This window comes from Rhamphochromis sp. 'chilingali' (assembly GCF_963969265.1).
Source record: "Rhamphochromis sp. 'chilingali' genome assembly, chromosome: 6".
NCBI lineage: Eukaryota > Metazoa > Chordata > Actinopteri > Cichliformes > Cichlidae > Rhamphochromis > Rhamphochromis sp. 'chilingali'.
This window is the reverse complement of record NC_137933.1, coordinates 4302456-4320078: the sequence shown is the minus strand read 5'-3', so window position 1 is coordinate 4320078 and position 17623 is coordinate 4302456. Positions and strand designations below refer to the sequence as shown.

Here is a 17623-nt window from a genome sequence, read left to right as displayed (position 1 = left end):
GTTACAAAGCAAATCTGAGCTCTCTACAAGATCAGGTCAGAAAGAACTTTTTTTCCTACTATGAAAGTCTTTTGTGCTCAGTGGAGCTCTTAAAAATTCAAAATAAAAATATAGTTCAATGCAATCCCCTCCTGCTTCTGCTTGCCTGAAATTGGAAGCAGTCACATCGCATATAAGCTGAAAGCAAAATCAATTTCTAAGAAATCAAAACAAAAGAAAAATCTATGCAGCTCAGACGTGCGCTCAGGTTTAGGGCCTTACCTTAGAGGAGTCAGGGGAACCAGCAGCTCATCCTGCAGAGAAACACTAATCCATCTGAGGGAGCAGAGTTAATGCTTCTTCTCACACTGGTATCCCAACAACAGCTGATCTGAATACGAAGAGGCCAAGCACGCCGACAAAAGACCCTGCCGGCACCTCCCGTGGCTAAAGCACCTCACCCCCACACCCTAAACAACCCCCCCTGCCTGATCCTGCATTCACATGGCCCTGCCTGAGTCCAGCACCCCCGACTTAGGCCATCCTGAAGCCAGGGGCATGCTGGGACGTCGCTGGTGGACATCAGCCATGGAGGAGTCACAAACTGAGCAAAGTGAAGCTCATCATGAATTGTTTTTGGACAAATGCTCCCAATAACTCTATAGATACTTTTTTAAATCAAAATTTGAAAACACGACCATCACCTCTCATCCACAAACACAACCAGGGCCAGCCTTCACAACAAAACCACTCTCTCCATTCTTATCAAACTGACAGACTGACTCACTAAAAGTCATAATTAAAAAAATGAACTGTATTAAACTGAATGGATTTGTTTTTGAACTTGAATTAAATCCCAAAGTTTACAAAACTGTAGAAAAACTGTTTAAAGGCAACACAACAACGCGTGCATGACGCTGAACCCAGATCAGGAATGTGGGAGAAAAAGGTTTGGACCATTTCATCTGTACCAGAAAAATAACACAAAAAACAACAACCAGCCTAAATCCTTCAGCCTTGCATACACAAGTTTTGGTTTTCTGACCAATAAAAAAAGTGATTTTTCTACCTGCTACAGTTCAAGCAGGTCAAACCCAGAACAGAAGTCATGAACAGACACATTCACAGTTCATCCAAGATCCAGATATGAAGCCCTTTGTGTTTCTGACTCTGTGTCTGTTTGGATTAAAAACTTAGCTTTACATAAAATGTATGATTTCAGATTTCAGAGAGACAGACTTGAATTAATTAGGAGAATGAAATGACTATACTAAACTGATTTCTTCAGCATTCCACTGCTTTGTACAAATACACCACAGATTAAAAGTACCAGGCTGTGTCTCTTCATCTCTTAATTCAGATGTTTTTTTTCCTACAGCCAGCTCACAGATTTGGGCAAAACTTATTTAAGACTTCAGCATCACTTCTGACCATAAAAAAAAAAAACCCAAAACACTACAAATATAGTTTAGGTTTAAGGGTGGTGGGGTCGGGGTAAACCTACACTCTAGCTAACTCTAGCTACTTACTGTATGTGCTAGCTGGTGAGAATAATTTCATTTTAATATAATTTAACTCTTTTCTTCCATTTAATAGAACTACAAATGTTTCTGTGTTGTTGTTGTAATAAAGCAGTAGCCAAAACTTTACACCTAAAGGAAAATGAAAGGTAACAAGAACAGCACTTCTATCTTATGTGGATTTCAATACTGCACTAAATTACATTTAAAACATCATGTTGGTATAAAAAAAAAAAACGATAGATGATCGTAAACAATGCACAACAGACCTGATCGCATGTTCGGTACACTGGTTTTACGCTGTTGACTTAGACATGCAGCTGCAGCTTTACACACACATCATCATCAACAACAAAAACAACAACAGGACCTAGCTCATTCTGTTTTAAGCTGTGGTGTGATTACTGATGCTGCTCAGGTGCGTGCGCATCACCCACAGCCGTGCCGCAGACCACGCCCCGCCACGGTGATGACAACAATAATACTAATAATGCACTTTATAGACAAAAATTGATTTTTCACAAAAAATTATTGATAATAATTAGTAAAAACATATCTAGGGCTGCAACGATTCATCGAGTAATTCGAATAATTTAATTATAAACATTCTCGACACAAACTGTTTGCTTTGATATTTGGCGCAACACGAGGCTCGGTAGCGCGTCACCGGTTCACCCACGTTTGCGACTAAAAACCAGACCTGCAATAGAAACGCATTTCGGCGCAATGAAGCCTCCACTTTTAACGTAACAGCAGCAGTGATGATGACGCTGGCACAGTTTGAGTCTGCTCACGCAGCATGAAGAGCGAATACCATGTTTATGTCATGCAGCGTGCTAAATGCTGACCGCAGCCATCATAGCTTACATGGAAGGACAGGGCCGTGTCTAAAGGGGGGCATGGAGTGTACTAGACCATCGGTCACCAATGAGCATTCATTCTGAAAAACCTGTTATTTTTACTTTGAATATTTATTATTGCTCATTAATATGACAAAAGTATTTCTTATCCACTTACTCGATTAATCGATGGAATAATCGACAGCTGCAACCCTAAAACTACGCATGTATTAGAAAGTTTAGATAAGAACCGAACCTAAGAAACTTTACTATTTATCTATTTCTCTGCTTATTTGTGTAATAAAACAGCCTTTTATGCATTTCATAGACAGCTTCATTCATTCATACCAACTTCCAGTGATTTATTGCAGACTGAGACGAGCAGCAAACTAGCATAAAATGAAGAATAACTCAGTAACCTTGCTGTAAGGTTTAGTGATGAGCATAACATGTCCTTTAAAAAATATTTTATGGCTCTATCATTATGCCTGACAACGCACTTTTAATCCACTAGTCATGATTTCTTTTTTAATACGTATGCCCTCTCACGTCACCATTTCCATTTCCACCAGCTTTTTAACTGAATGTGTTATCAAGTCCAAATGACCGTATGAGGGCATACACTCACGTAGTACGTCTGAAAAACAAGAAGTAGTTACTTTAGCAGACAAAACGTCACGTAGCCCATTACTAAGAAGGGCTTTTAACAACACTGTGTGAGTCACACGGTGCCGTGTGAATTTCAAATTAAGCAGGAGAGAACAAATATGACAGTTTGGGTTTTTTTCCTTTGTAAACACAGTTGTTGAGGTGGAGGATCCACTACACAGGCACACACACAGACACACACAGTCACACTTCACAGGAATAGGAGCGCAGGCAGAAAAACAGCAGTGTCCTCTATAAAAGGCATGAAATCAGAGTCGGACTCCCACGTGCAGTTCGGAGCTGAAGGCGATCGGAGCTGCAGCAGGATTGTTCCGCTCTGCTTCACATTATGAAGGAAAGGGAGGAGGAGGAGGAGGCAGGTTAGACTCTATCCTGCTGCTGCCACCGGGATTCAATCAGTAATTTGATGTTTGACCAATTATGTCAATTCTCTATTATTCTCAGGTAAATGCTGCCATAGTTAACACAGGACTAGTCCAAGAAAAGGTTGCTTTCACAATTCTAACGTCAAAATAAGATGTTTGACGACAAAACTGATCAGTGGTTGGAACTATTTCATCTTCACTGTTTCCACCAGTGTTTTAACCTGAAGACAAAACACAAACTGACACAAACACACAACACACCACAATGTCTACGTTCAGCTAAGTCAGTCATTAACTAAGCTAATATAGCCTGCTAACAGAGACCAGTTCATTTCTTTGAGTTTATTATCATTTAGCCCATATTGTTATTATTTCATATCTGATTGGATGAAGTGTGCACTTCCAGTGTTTTCTGCTCTACACGGTTATATTTGCTATCATGCTACAGTCAAGCTGCTAACTGAAAAACAGAAGCTCTTTTTGTTTTTACTATGATTTTTCTACCAGTCCTTAAAAAAATACCAAGTAGGACTTTTGAGAAACTTTAATTTCAGTCAAAAGTTCAACTTGTATGCTCATCATACACTGTGCATAACTTAGCTCCTGTTTGGCATTTTGACCCACGCACAGGAACAGAATCTCATTTCTTGAAATAAAAACTAGTGCAAACACAAAGATGAGCCCAGAGGACGCTCCTACTCATTTTAATTTAATTTAAAGAAAAGTCGTTTAAACAAGATTCCATACAGCAAGTTTCAAACTATATAAAAAAGAATCTGTTGGTGGTTTTATTCCATATAATCAGGCTAAGAAGAATGCTAACATGCTAGCTCTCCATCTTCAGAGTTCTAATGAGCTGAGCGCACTCTCAGCTGTACTTTCAATTATAAATAAAACTTCATGTTGTCTGTATATTCTCCAAATAACAACTACACACTGCACAGAGCTCTTCCAATGCAGGAACTCGAGGCAAGCACAAAGTGCAGCAGTCATTCACAACAACAGCCCCTAATCAGCTCTTTCAGCCTCTTTTTTTTTTTTTTTTTCTTTTGACACACTTGTTTGTTGTTCGACCCTCAGTATTGGCAATTATAAACTTGACAAACAGCAGTCAGCCATGGAGGCGCTAAAACATTATCACAGCAAACAGATAATGACATGAAATCAATCATGACTGCAGCAGCATCGCTCACATGCACCCCAGCATGGGCAACAACTCCGCAATCGCCTCTGCAGCTCTGATGTAAGTCATGAAATGTTGTGACGAGGGAATGTGTAAAACCAGCCTGACGGGAACTGACTGCATAAGCACTATTATTAGCTTAAATAAATATTATAAGATATTAGAGGTAGGTAATGAAGCATGTCCAACGCTGTAAAGAACTACACAGCTGTGTTAGAATTACATGTAATGAACAAAGCCTATTATTTAAAAAACAGTTATGACTGATTATCTTCTTTATTTCCCTTTTATAGTTATCCCAATATTACAGTGGTCCCTCGCTATAACGCGGTTCACCTTTCACGGGCTCGCTATTTTGCAGATTTTTTTTGTGCAATTTTGCATGCCTTCTTTTTTGTTTGTTTTTTAACAGCACATTGTGTTCTGCGTCCTGATTGGCTGTAGACCATTGTCAATCAAAATTTACATAAATCTTCGATCACTAGCAGTGTGACTCTGAAGTGCTGTACTGTATGTTTGTAAGTTTTCTCCCCAACAAACAACAATGTCGATGAAACGTTTTGCACCGTCAAAGGCTCCTGCAGTAGCACCCAACAGGCAGAGGAAGATGCTAACCAGAAATAGAAATTACCATATTTCCTGGATTATAAGGCGCATTAAGTGAAACCAAACAGTCAGATAAGTCAAACTTTACTCAACTAATTCTTCTTGCTTCCTCTACTTCCGTACCATTGATTCATTAATGTTCTCTGGCAGCTGCTCTATTCCCATGTTCTGGACCTGAAAACAGATCTTTGGTTTCATTCTATAATACTGGGCTTATTTTTATACGAAGGTTTGAACTTTGAGAGTTTAAACACGAGAGAAAAGTGTGAAAATGTTCATGCCTGTCTGTATAAAGTGTGTAGTGCCTTAAAAGCCTTAAAACATCTATAATCATTGCAAAAAAAATAAAGTTGGCTACTTTGCGGCTTTTACCCATCGCTGGTTATTTTTAGAACGGAACTCCCGCGATAAACGAGGGACTGCGGTATTGGACTCTTCGGACAATAAAAACTAAAAGAAAAAAAATGAGATGGCAATATTACTTGTATCCAATGGTCCATGAATTCATTTTGTTTTTCTCCATCTTTATAAATTAAAGCAAAAAGCTGAGTTTTAAATTATGATGATTTTAGATGACACACAGACCTTTTTTTCCCCTTTTTTTGACATGGACAAATCTTCTCTGAAATAAATATAATATATATAGTAAAAACAGTTATTATATTATATAATATGATTAAAATGTTAAAGAATTAGGTCAAAATAGGCTTCAGATTGTTTTAAATCCTTAGTTTCAGGCATATTTTTTCTGCTTTTGGCTAAGAATGAAGTCAGTGCCGCTCTCCAACTACCATTAAAATATTTTACTTATGAAAGGCAGCCAATCAGAAGGCATAAAAGCAGAGGCAAGATTTAAACTTGTTTACAAAGAGAAAATGAACTAAGGGCTGCAGGAAAGTCTGGTATATATTCTGAACTGTGAATCATGAAAAGCTTTTCTGTTAAAATTAAAAAAAAACAACAAACTGGAGCTAGAAATGTTTAAGCATTTGGAGAAAATAAATGACCATTATGAGTTTTTAATGTATATGTTCTTGTTTCAGATAAACAGTGGAACGCATTTATTGCCTTTTGATTATCATCGACTGGCGAATCTTAATGGGATTTTGCACAGATTACTTATACAGCAATATACTAAGCAAACTAATGATTCACCCATATGCACTTGATCTACTACACTGTTTATACGGTCTTAAAAATGATACAAAAGTGTGATTGTTGGGTGAAAATACAGTAGGTGGAGGTAAAACGTAAAAAAGAAGCCCGCTGACTCTTAATTGCCTCTTGGGGATAAATAAAGTCTCTCTGATTCTGATTTGATGAACATTTTCTGCAGTGAAAGGTGCAGAGTGTGGTCCGCCCCACCTACATCAGAGTGTGGTCCGCCCCTCCTACATCAGAGTGCGGTCCGCCCCCCCTACATCAGAGTGCGGTCCGCCCCCCTACATCAGCGTCCATATTGATTTTATTTTTAAACATCTTGTTGCACAACAGAACAGCAGAGGCGGAGGGCCGGACGAACCCACGAGTTCGAGTTAAAGGAGAGATTCACCAGCTGAAGAAATTATTGAACAGAACTTTAGCACTACGCCTTCTGGTGATGGTGTTCATTAAAAAAGGAAAGAAGTGTGTGTGAGTGTGTGTTTGGGTGGCTAATATCTCCTTCTGCTTGGTCAAACACGTTATTTATTCCTCATTGTGTGTGGCCACAGGCCGTAAATATATCTGTAATTACCTACACTGCCATCAGGTGGGGTTAATAGAGAAACCATTAGCAAAAAAGTGGATGAACGCAGGCATAGAGGGGAACATCGCTGCAAAGACAATGAAAAGAAAAGTAGAGGAGAATGCTACCAGGAGCATAATTAGCCGATATTAGTCATTAATTCAGCTCCTTTTGAATGTGCCCATTACCCTGCTGCTTACTGCTTGAACCAGGTTAGCAATTAAAACAGGATTAAACTCATTTAAAAAGGAATCTGATCTTCTTTTTCAAAAACATTGAGCAGGATAAGGCTAGTCTGCATTTTTCTCAGTACTTTTCCTTCCCAGCACCAAACTCTCTGCTCTCTATTAAAGATGCAAACCTCAAGACTCTGGTCCATAATGAATGCGTTCCATTAGACAGACCATAACTAGACATTCTTTAAGAGGAGTACATATATTTTCAGTTTTATTCTTTTCCAATAGCTCAAATCTTTCACATATGTAATTAAAGGAGAAAGAAGAACTTCAAATGTTGAAATTTCCTCTACATTACAAAAGTTTATGGTTCACAAACGCAGACAAAATCTATTTTAACTCCATCAACTGCATTAGCTGCAGAGTACATTAGACCACGATCTCTGCAGAGCTCCTAATGACATTATTGTTCTGGATTATACTTTTGAAATATTGATCATATTCTAATAGTCCACTTTTCAGTTTAACACACAATAGATCAGAAAGAGCTCATTAGAAGTTTCGTACTGCAGAAAATAACATTTCCATCTTTATTTTGATCATAAATCAAGTTTGAGTGTGATATCAATACTGTGAAAGGCTCCATCCACGGAGTAATTAGCACAGCCATCAATCAGAAATACAATTTGGCTTCATTAACGTGACTGCATTCTGCCATTCAGACATGAATCACTTAATGTTCTTAATGCTCTTCATGTCTTCATTCAGATATTCCCATGACATCAACACGAGACATTATTTACCGTTTTAGTAAAGAAGCTATCACACTGTCTGAACGTGATAATTACAGAGGCCAAATACTATAAACACTTAAGAAGAACATATAACACTGTAAGTAAGAAGTCATTAAGTTGATTAAGATGTCCATCAGCTGTGCAATAAACTGACTCTTGTGTTGTTCACGTCACAAAGGTGAGCTGTCACTGTTAGCTCTGCGTACGTCCTATTTCCATGTTGAGGATAATTTATTACGAGTAACTAATGAACTTACAGCTGCTGTGCTGCGGCCGTAAATGTGAGTAATTCTCTTGCTTATGGAAGCTAATGGATAGACTGTACTGCTTCCAGAAAAAGCACAAAAAAACTATTTTCAGCTGCTGAAAAAAAAAAAATCTAATTATAGTCAGAAACTGACCTGGAAAACTGTCTTGTGATTAAAAGCTTTAGTAAACTGTATCTTACAGATATTTTCTTTCTTTAATACATATGAAATCGTAGAGAAATATGAATACGGGGGAAATGGCCAAGTGTGAGGATTTGACGAGGGCTGAATTGTGCCGGCTAGATAACTGGCTCAGAGGATCTCCAAAACTACAGCTCCTGCTGAATAGTCAGTATCTATCAAAAGAGGTCCAAGGAAGGACTGGTGGTGGTCATGGGCGGCCAATTGATGCATGCAGGGAGCAAAAGCTGGCCCATGTGGTCTGATCCAACAATGAGCTACTGAAGCTCAAATTCTGAATGACAAGCAAGACAGACCCAGGACATGATGGAGAGGTTATATCTCTCGGATGGATGGATGCGTCACAGTTTGGCGCAGACCAGTCAGGGTGCCCATCCTGACTACTGTCTACCACTGAAAAAGCCAACACAATGACCACGTCAGAACTAGACCACAGCACAATGGAAGAGGATGTCCTGGTCTACTGAATCATGTTGTCTTTTAGGTCACGTGGATGGCCGGGTGTGCATTGCTTACTTGGGGAACACCTGGTACCAAGGTGCATTATGGGACGTTCTGCTGGGAAGCCTTGGGTTCTGCCAGCCATGTAGATGTTACTTTGACATCGACCTAAGCAGTGTTGGAGACCATGTACAACATGATGTAGAACATGATGGCTCTGGCTTCTTTCAGCAGGTTAATGCATCCTGCCACAAAGCACAAGCTGTTCAGGAATAGTTTGAGGAACACGATAAAAAGTTTTAAGTGTTGACCCAAATTCCCACATCTCAATCCAATCGAACATCTGTGGGATGTGCTGTACAGACAAGTCCGATCCGTGGTGGCCCCACCTCACAACTTACAGGGCCTAAAGGACCTGTTGCTAACATCTTGGTGTCAGATACCACAGCACACCTTCAGGGGTCTAGTGGAGCCCATACGTCGATGGATCACCACAGCACAATATTAAGCAGCTGGTGCTAATGTTACACCTGATCGATGTAAAACGTGTTTGGTGATTCTGGAGTTTAGTTTTGGGCTTTGTTGTATCAATTTTACACAATAACCAATGACAATGAAGTCTTGCAAAACTTTACCTTCAAAAAATAAAAAACATTTGGTTACAGGGTGTCAATTCTGGCACCTTTCAAACTTTTGATCCCTTAATTCTATAAATGTGAAATTTTGAAGGCAAACTTTTTCGCTTTGCTTGTTTTTTGTTTTTCCTGTTTTTTTTGTTTTTTTTTTCACTCTTTAAAAATCATCATGGACCACAGTTAAAATAGCAAAACTGTACCAACTTAATGTCTATAACCCAAGTATTCAATTACATTTTAAGAAGATCCAGTTTCCTCAAACAAATGTCTGGAACATCGTAAGCTCTACATGTAATATGATTCAATGCAATATATTTTGAAGTACCCTTCTGTCATTATATCGATGTTTGTAGTCAACAACAGCTGTCAAATAAAGCAAAGAAAACACTTTTCAACAATATTTAAATGATGTTAATATTATGTAAATATTAATTGTAACAATGAGCAGGAGAGCTCTAATAACTTTAAAATGTATTTCCTCCGTTTCAAGTAAAATAAGATTTGCATTCATAAATAACATTTTTAAAACAAGTTGAAAAAGTTTCCCCATAATCGCATCTAATGTATAAACTATCTCGGCTTCCCCGACAAACCAATGTGTAAATGTCGTCTTCTCACAGAGTTTTCGGTTTTCGCACACGCTCTGAATAATGCATTGCATGCCATTGGTCTGTGCTGTCTATGAACATACATACTGTAAAGACAAAGGCAGAGGCCGTGCAGATTAAAAAAAAAAGAAAAAGCATATATTACAATTTGCCTGATGAGGCATTGATGGACATGTCCTTTGAGACTCTGGACGTCTGCAAGACTGTGAATCAGATCTTGCCAATGACACATAAAAAGACTAGAACTAACATTGAAACTAACAACTTGTGATAATTTGGTGATATATAACATATATAATATACAATAAAAAACTTCAATTTCAATTAGAAAACACAAAAACTATAATAGCTCTGGTGAGCACATCCTTTGTAAGATGAGGAAAACTACTCCTTTTATACTAAATGGTTTATGTCAGTATATTCCAAAAGTTAAAAGCCTTGGATTATAAACCTCCTTCAGACAAAACACTCTTCGCTTCTTTAATCAATGAAATATTGAACCAATGCAACAGTCTAAAGGAAGCTCTTCTCGGATCATGATATCAGATGCACCAACCTGGGATACTACAGCATAGCAACGATATGGAACTTACTGAGACAGACACAAGCATTACATTGCATCATTATTACTGGATGCATATTATACTTCTTGTCCCTCAATCGACTGGACTACAGAGACGACTGCTTCCAGCAATCATTTCTAACATATTTTAGCTTCACTTCTGTGCAAGTGGGTGGAAATTGTGAAGCAACGATGATCTCCTGCATTTCTTCTAATCCATCTGAAACATTAATGGGAAACTAAGAAGCTGAAATGTACATTTTCTTTTATTTAAGACTCATGCAAATAGATGAGGAATAAAAATTTTAAAAAAAAAAATCACACCTCTGCACAGTTGTTCTTAAATTCACTAGTTCACTTTTTAAATTTGTTGTATTTCTATTTGTATTTTTTTTAAATTCATGTTATTTTCATTTTCTCCCACCAGATGACCTTTGATGACCTTTCCATGTGACTGATAGAAGTCACATCAGATTTGAAGAAATTTAACGCAGTCATCAGGAAACCATCAATTTTTCCTAACAATGAGGTTGCCAACCTACGTTTACTCTCGTGTGACTGAGCTGCTGCTTTACAGACTTTACAGTCAAAACAAGGTAACACAAAGTTTTCTCATACACTTCCAGGCCACACTGGACTTCAATTAGTACACCAGTAATTAGGGCTGTTCGATATAACAATATATATCGGATGACGATATAAAAATGTCTATCGTTTCATTTTACGCTATCGTTTGTTTTGTGTTGTCGCAAAATAAGCTGTTTATGGCAATATTTTTTTCATGGTTTTGATGGTCACTGTAGTGGCTATATTAATTTCTTAAAGTTCTCTCTTTTTGTTATATTTAATATAACCACACTACGGACGGACAATCGCCTGTTTTTATGCGTTGTGGTTAACAACAACGACGGTCACACCACCGCGTGTCCGCTTGTTTATGTTCCACATAAACCTTTCACAATAAAGCTCAAGATCCTGTTGAGACTTTTCAAAATAAACGGAATCACGTGAAAGAGCAGATTATTTACGGATGAAGTAAAAAAGAGCCGCCAGGTGCTAAAAAATAAACCTTAGACTCAAACATTAGAACAGGCTTTTCCCCGCAGCACGCCGTGTAATAAATACTCACAAAGAAAACAGCAGCCGTTACAACTTATGTCTAAAGATGTATCGTTTCATGCATCGGTTAAAACACTCGACTCCAGCTACATGACGTGCAGCTGGAAACACTTCACGCAAGTCGAGATTCACAGAATTTACAGAAAATGTTACATTTTTGTGATTTATATCGTTATCGGACGATAGATGTCTTATATCGGGATATGAGACTTTGGTCACAGCCCTACCAGTAAGCACGAGTAACCTTCAGCAGCCCTTCTACATCCACAATATGCTACAAATATTAGAATAAGAAAATAATCATTAGCCAATAGCAATTTTAAAAAAAAAAAATCAATAAATCTATGCTACATTATATTTATCAATGAACTGATTTATTTAAATGTTCAACTAACATCCATAACTGGGTTTGACAATCTTCAAAGTTCGATTTTTTATTTTATTTTAAATTCTCACTAATTCTAATTCTCAGTGTATTTCAGGTCCTGACAGAAACTTACTGGATAACAGTTTTCTTTGATGAAAATATGCTAAAACATTTGCTCTTCACTAATGTACACACCTGAAACTCTCCAGGTATTCCTGCAGAATAAATGCGGCACAGCTGTCATTTCTTTGTAAACATTATTCGTTTCTTTACCACACAAATCCTCCGCTACCTCGTCGTCCTCCTCGGCTTTCTTTATGACTAAATAGAGATTCAGCCATCTGTCACCAGAGTCACATGACATCATGCGCTGGTCACAATCATATGTGTGCATGGAACAACAGCAATTATTCAGCCTGTTGAGCTGCTGAGTGAGTCGCAGCATTTTCGAGAACATCAATACACTGGTGTTATTCACCGGACTAATGAGCCTTTTCATTAGAATCACACATCACTAGAGGATGACCCATGCAGCACCCACCTAAGGTCAACTCAGATAAACATATATAGTGTCTGAGCATGCAAACAACAACCAAACCTTTCAACAGTTATATGTTCAGCACCAACACCACCAGCTGCCTCTCTTATACCTGATTTAGACTTCTGCGAGGATCTTTGTAGAGGCTACAACTACAACTAGAGCTGGGTCATATTATACCTTTCATGGTAATATGAGTACAATGTTAGGCAGTGATAAGAAAGTGAAATAAATGTGCATGCGCAGTGCCCTTGTTTTCATACGCACATGGCAGAAAAAGCATGGCGGCGACAGAGAATGAGAAGGGCGAAAGCAACAGATGAACCAGAATTGGTTTGTAAAAGTGGTGCAACCTCAGTGGTGTGGAACTGGTCTGGTTTTCGTCTGTCAGATACACAACAAAGCACAAGTTTTTGTAGTACATGCAAGCGGGCCATCGTGGCGCAGGGAGGAAACACGACAAACCTATTTCATCATTTGAAGCAGAAGCGCTCGTTGGAGTACAACAACTAATAAAGTTGTGGAGTTGTAAAAGTATTTTGTCTCGCAGCAATTATATCATCAATTCTATCGTTATCACAAATTTTCAAATATATATCGTGAGAAACATTTTTGGCCATGTTGCCCTGCCCTCGCTACAACGTAACCACCTACGCAGCCAATATCGTTCCAGGCAGTTATGCTTTTGCTGGGAAATAGCGCGCACATGCACATGAATACCCATTCATGTCTGTGTTGTAGGGGTCTGTTATATTCTAGGAATGTAACATTCTGCGATTATTATTATGAATCTCACAATAATGCAAGAGTGAAGAAGAGAGAAAAGAAATTGCCTCGATGGACAAGTAATCACCATCAGTGACGATGACAATCATCAATCTCTCGATGTTGTTCATGTTTGCCCGTGAAAGAGTGTAGAGGTGTTTTTCCCACTGACAGAGTTCCCAGAACGGAGGCATCCTATCAAAAATATTTACTGCAGATTGAGCACAAACTAATCTCCCTACAGGAGATCTTCAAAATGGACTTACAACGCTAATATTGGTTAGGATGTGCCCTTCAATATACCTGCTGTTCCCTCAACTAGCCTCACTAACCGAGATATTAAGTTAAAGTGCTTGATGCGAAGTGTGAAATGGTTCTGAGGCGGCCGTAACCAAACGTAGTCATCAGGAATTCCAGACATATTCTTGAAGGATTTTGGAAAATATGTTAACAACATTTTTCCTCCACTTCCTGGATGGGAATGGGAGTGTCGAGTCAGTGAAGGCAGCAGGAGCAAAGTCCTACTGCTGCTAGCGCCTCACACACACACACACACACACACACACACACACACACACACACACACACACACACAGAACCTTCTAACAAGTGATGAATAATTAAATGCTGCTCTTTAAAACACACAGGAGAAGAGTTCATCTGTTTTATTAAAAAGACAGAGATGAGAAGCAGGGTAAAAGAGACGGTGGGCAGACAGAGACACGAGCAGCCAAAAGGTCGGACTTTTTAAACGCTTACTCCAGTTTGTCTGGGAGCTCTCCTTTGTAACAAACACAGAGGACAGCGCAAACAAAAGAGAAACTGACGACATGGTTCATCGGACAAATGGCAAACTGGACAGTGTCTCTGGAAGGAGGCAGCAAGATTAGAAGGAAGCAGAAGCGGCCAAGTGTTTAAAGAAGTAACAGCTGTCACAACGGGATCCCAGAGGTAGACGCCATAGTTTTCAATATCATACTATGACAAATACAGGCTTTTTTTGTGTTCCAGATTGGGTCAGGAGTTGGAATTTACGAGTTACCAGCTGGAAGCTATCGTGTGTTTGAGATTCGCTAACCCATATGAAGAGCACTGACCAGGCGCTGAATGTGCTACAGCTGTGGACAAATTAACAAGTACTGCTAGTGATGCATGAAGGGCTCTACCTTTGCTAAGAAGCAAAACAAATCATGTTTCTAGTGCCTCTGGGTGCAGTTCCAGAGTGAGGTTAAAAGGTGCACAAGGCAGACTAGAGGATGGGCAGTAATGCTGTTGCTGTATCAGAACTAAAAAGGAGGAGATTTAGAAAAATGTAGGTTTTCCCTGACTTACAATCATGAGCTCTGGGGAAATAACTGGAAGAACGGGACTAAAGAATCCTGAGGAGAAAAACAGGATTTCATGTGGCCTCATGAGCGCCACAGGAGGAGATGGGCATCTAGACTATGTTGAAGAGCTTGCTGTCCTGCCTGGATGCCCATCCAGACTCCATGCAAGTCACAAAATAAAATACAAAGCTGAGCATCTTGTAAAAAACACTTGATCCTGCAGTTCCCCTCAGCTCAACATACCACTCCCAGGTCTTTTGTTTGTTTGTTTTTTTAAAGAAAAAAACCCCATCTTGACTGGTGTTGTGTTGGGACCACTAGCACCTAATCGGCTCAGGTCCATTTGTGTTACTTGTTAGTGTTTCCGATCAGGTCGCAGTCCCTGGTACCAGGTTCTTTTTTAGTACTTGCTCGGCTGGAATCACAAGTGATCTGAGTCGATCTGAAAATGTGAGATCAACAGACTGCAAGCCAACAACTGACCCATCAATGATGTCACTCGATGAGTCATGAGAGTGGCTTGTTCCCAAAAATCAAAACTGCTCATTTTGAAATTCGGCAACGATAGAAATGGCTGCACAAAGACCGACACCATGGTCACCGACTCACAAACACCCAGACGTCCTCCATTGTTCCGTTGCATTTGTTTTGCAAGCAAAGACATCACAGGACTTTCGGCTGTAATGAGCCAGGCGCACTGAGGTGGTCGCTCAGTCATAATGGAAAACAACAGAGACCGAGCAGAGTCGAGTCAAGCTGGGAAGGTACTAGTGGAAAAGAGGCATAAGCGATTCCTCAGTCCAGAGCTTGAACCAAATACAGAACAATTTCTGTTGCACTGACCCCAAGTGGCCAAAAGAAGAAGAAAGAAAATAATAAGCTTAAATTTAGTTTTAAAAAAATTGTAAATATTAACACAAAGCAGCTGTGATTGAACTTTATACCTGAAATAAAATGTTTCTCCCTTTCATAATCTTTATTCCACCTGTGTGATATTTCATTTATGCCAGGCCAGGTCAATCTGGCCACACCTCTGGTTACTGGTAGTGAACCAAGTTGCATTTTAGTTCTCCAGATCCTCCCCAAGTCTGTTTCAGATGAACCATGAACCACTGAGGACAAGGGTAGCAGCTTCAGAACATTTATCCATTCACAGTGCAGCCAAACCAGAGGTCAGTGGGCACATAGTCATAAAGACATTTTAACAGGCTCAAGCAGCACTATGCTTTAATATTCAGACTCTCACATAGATAAAATAAATAAGACGCTATCAATAATACAATATGCACAGTCAGCCTTATCATACCGATGTATCTATGTCTTCATTATTGCCTGCAGATTATATTCACATTAACTGTCTGATACAAACTGTAAAATTACTAAAACAGAAAAAACAAAAATAAGAAAAAAGAAAAAAATTTAATTTATTCAAAACTAGAAAAAATAATGAGCAATGCAATTTACAGAAAGAAAATGCTTAAGCAATTCAGATAGCTGCAAATTAACTTTATGTCCAAGCACAGGCTGTCTGTAACTCAGTGCCTTACTTTATAACAAAGCCTCATATTTTAAAAGAACGACAAAAACATGTCATATATTTGACTAAAAATCGTTTTGTTTGTTTTTAGTGGGCTAGCACTCCAAATGTACTCAAAGTTCAAGAGCTTCAAATATGAAATAAAGCGCGCTGCAGAGGTCTGGTGGAGCCGGTTGCGTATACAGCAGCTGTGCGTTCTTTTTTATTTAAGGATTATGCATCCACGCAGAAACTAGGACGATGTTCGTGACCTTAGGATTTGAATGTTATTCAGCGTGATACAATGTGTAACGGCTCCATCGAGAGGCACACTGCGAATTTAAAGTAATAGCATGAAGAAGTGGAAGGTGATGTGTGTGCGCGCACAGGAGTAATGGTGGTGCGTGTGTGTGTGTTTGGGGAGGGAGGGGGGGGTCTGAACATGGCTCAGAGAAAAAGAATGTTGCTCAATTACACCTTATCCACCAATCAAGTCACATGGAGATGACTTAGGCACGCGCGCGCTCGATCACAGACATAATCCACGACAGGCAGCATTACACGTCAGTAACATCAGAGATTTGAAATGTTGGCTGTGATCCCTCCTGAGTCACATCACAGCCCGCTGCTGCTCGATCTGCCACACGGAGTGCAAACCTCCCTTACCTGCGTCTCAACTTCTGCTCGCTGTTACTTCCACTGTTCTGCTGTTCTTGGCCGCAGTCGCTCTATATCCTAATCCAGCGGATTTGTAAACCATTCAGAAATCCGTTCAGAGTCGAGCGGAGAGCTCAGCGGAGGACGAAGGAGCAGGTGGCATCGTCTCCGGTCCAGAAAGCGTGCCTGTGTGTAGTGTTTGTGCGTTTGGGGAGAGACGCTCCACGTTAACGGCTCAGTAAATCTGTCCTCACACGACGGAGCGACGAGGAGAGCCAGGTGGTCGAGCACGAATCCCGCGCCGAGGTTGCCGAGCTTTATCGGCCGAGTCCAGCCTCAGAGCGCTGCACCCTGTCTGGGTAAGAAGCGCGGGGGCGCTGCGGCTGTCAGATCCGGTCTCTGTCGGTTCGCCACACGCTCGTGAGCAGAGGAGTACCGACGATCCCTCCTTCTCTCTGCTCCTCCTGAAAAATAAAGGGAGGTGGGCAGTCTTCAGCAGCCCCCACCCCCTCCTGTCCCCCGACGTGAGGACAAACTCCGCCCTCCCCACACAAGCTCAGCCAATAGGAACCCTCTCGCTTTCTCTCGGCCACACACCCTCTCTCTCTTTCTCTGGCCGATTCGGCGACACAAAGGCTCCGGCTCCTCTCCAGGAGCCGCCTGCACGTATTCATCCTCTAAAAGGAGTAGACACGTACTCAGCCATACTCATTGAGCCGCACAACCACTTATGTCACCTGACCAAAGCACAATAAAGGGATTTCACAGCGTTTTAAAACTC

The 17623-nt window shown here is 40.0% G+C and overlaps 1 protein-coding gene across 1 annotated transcript in view; it reads right to left on the bottom strand.

The window, feature by feature from the left end:
* large2 (LARGE xylosyl- and glucuronyltransferase 2) overlaps nucleotides 1-17317 on the bottom strand; it is a 123730-nt gene extending 106413 nt beyond the window's left edge. The window contains exon 1 of the mRNA XM_080884682.1: nucleotides 16852-17317. The gene's annotated coding sequence lies outside the window, so the exon portion shown is untranslated. The remainder of the gene's footprint in view (nucleotides 1-16851) is intronic.
* Nucleotides 17318-17623: the final 306 nt, after the last annotated feature.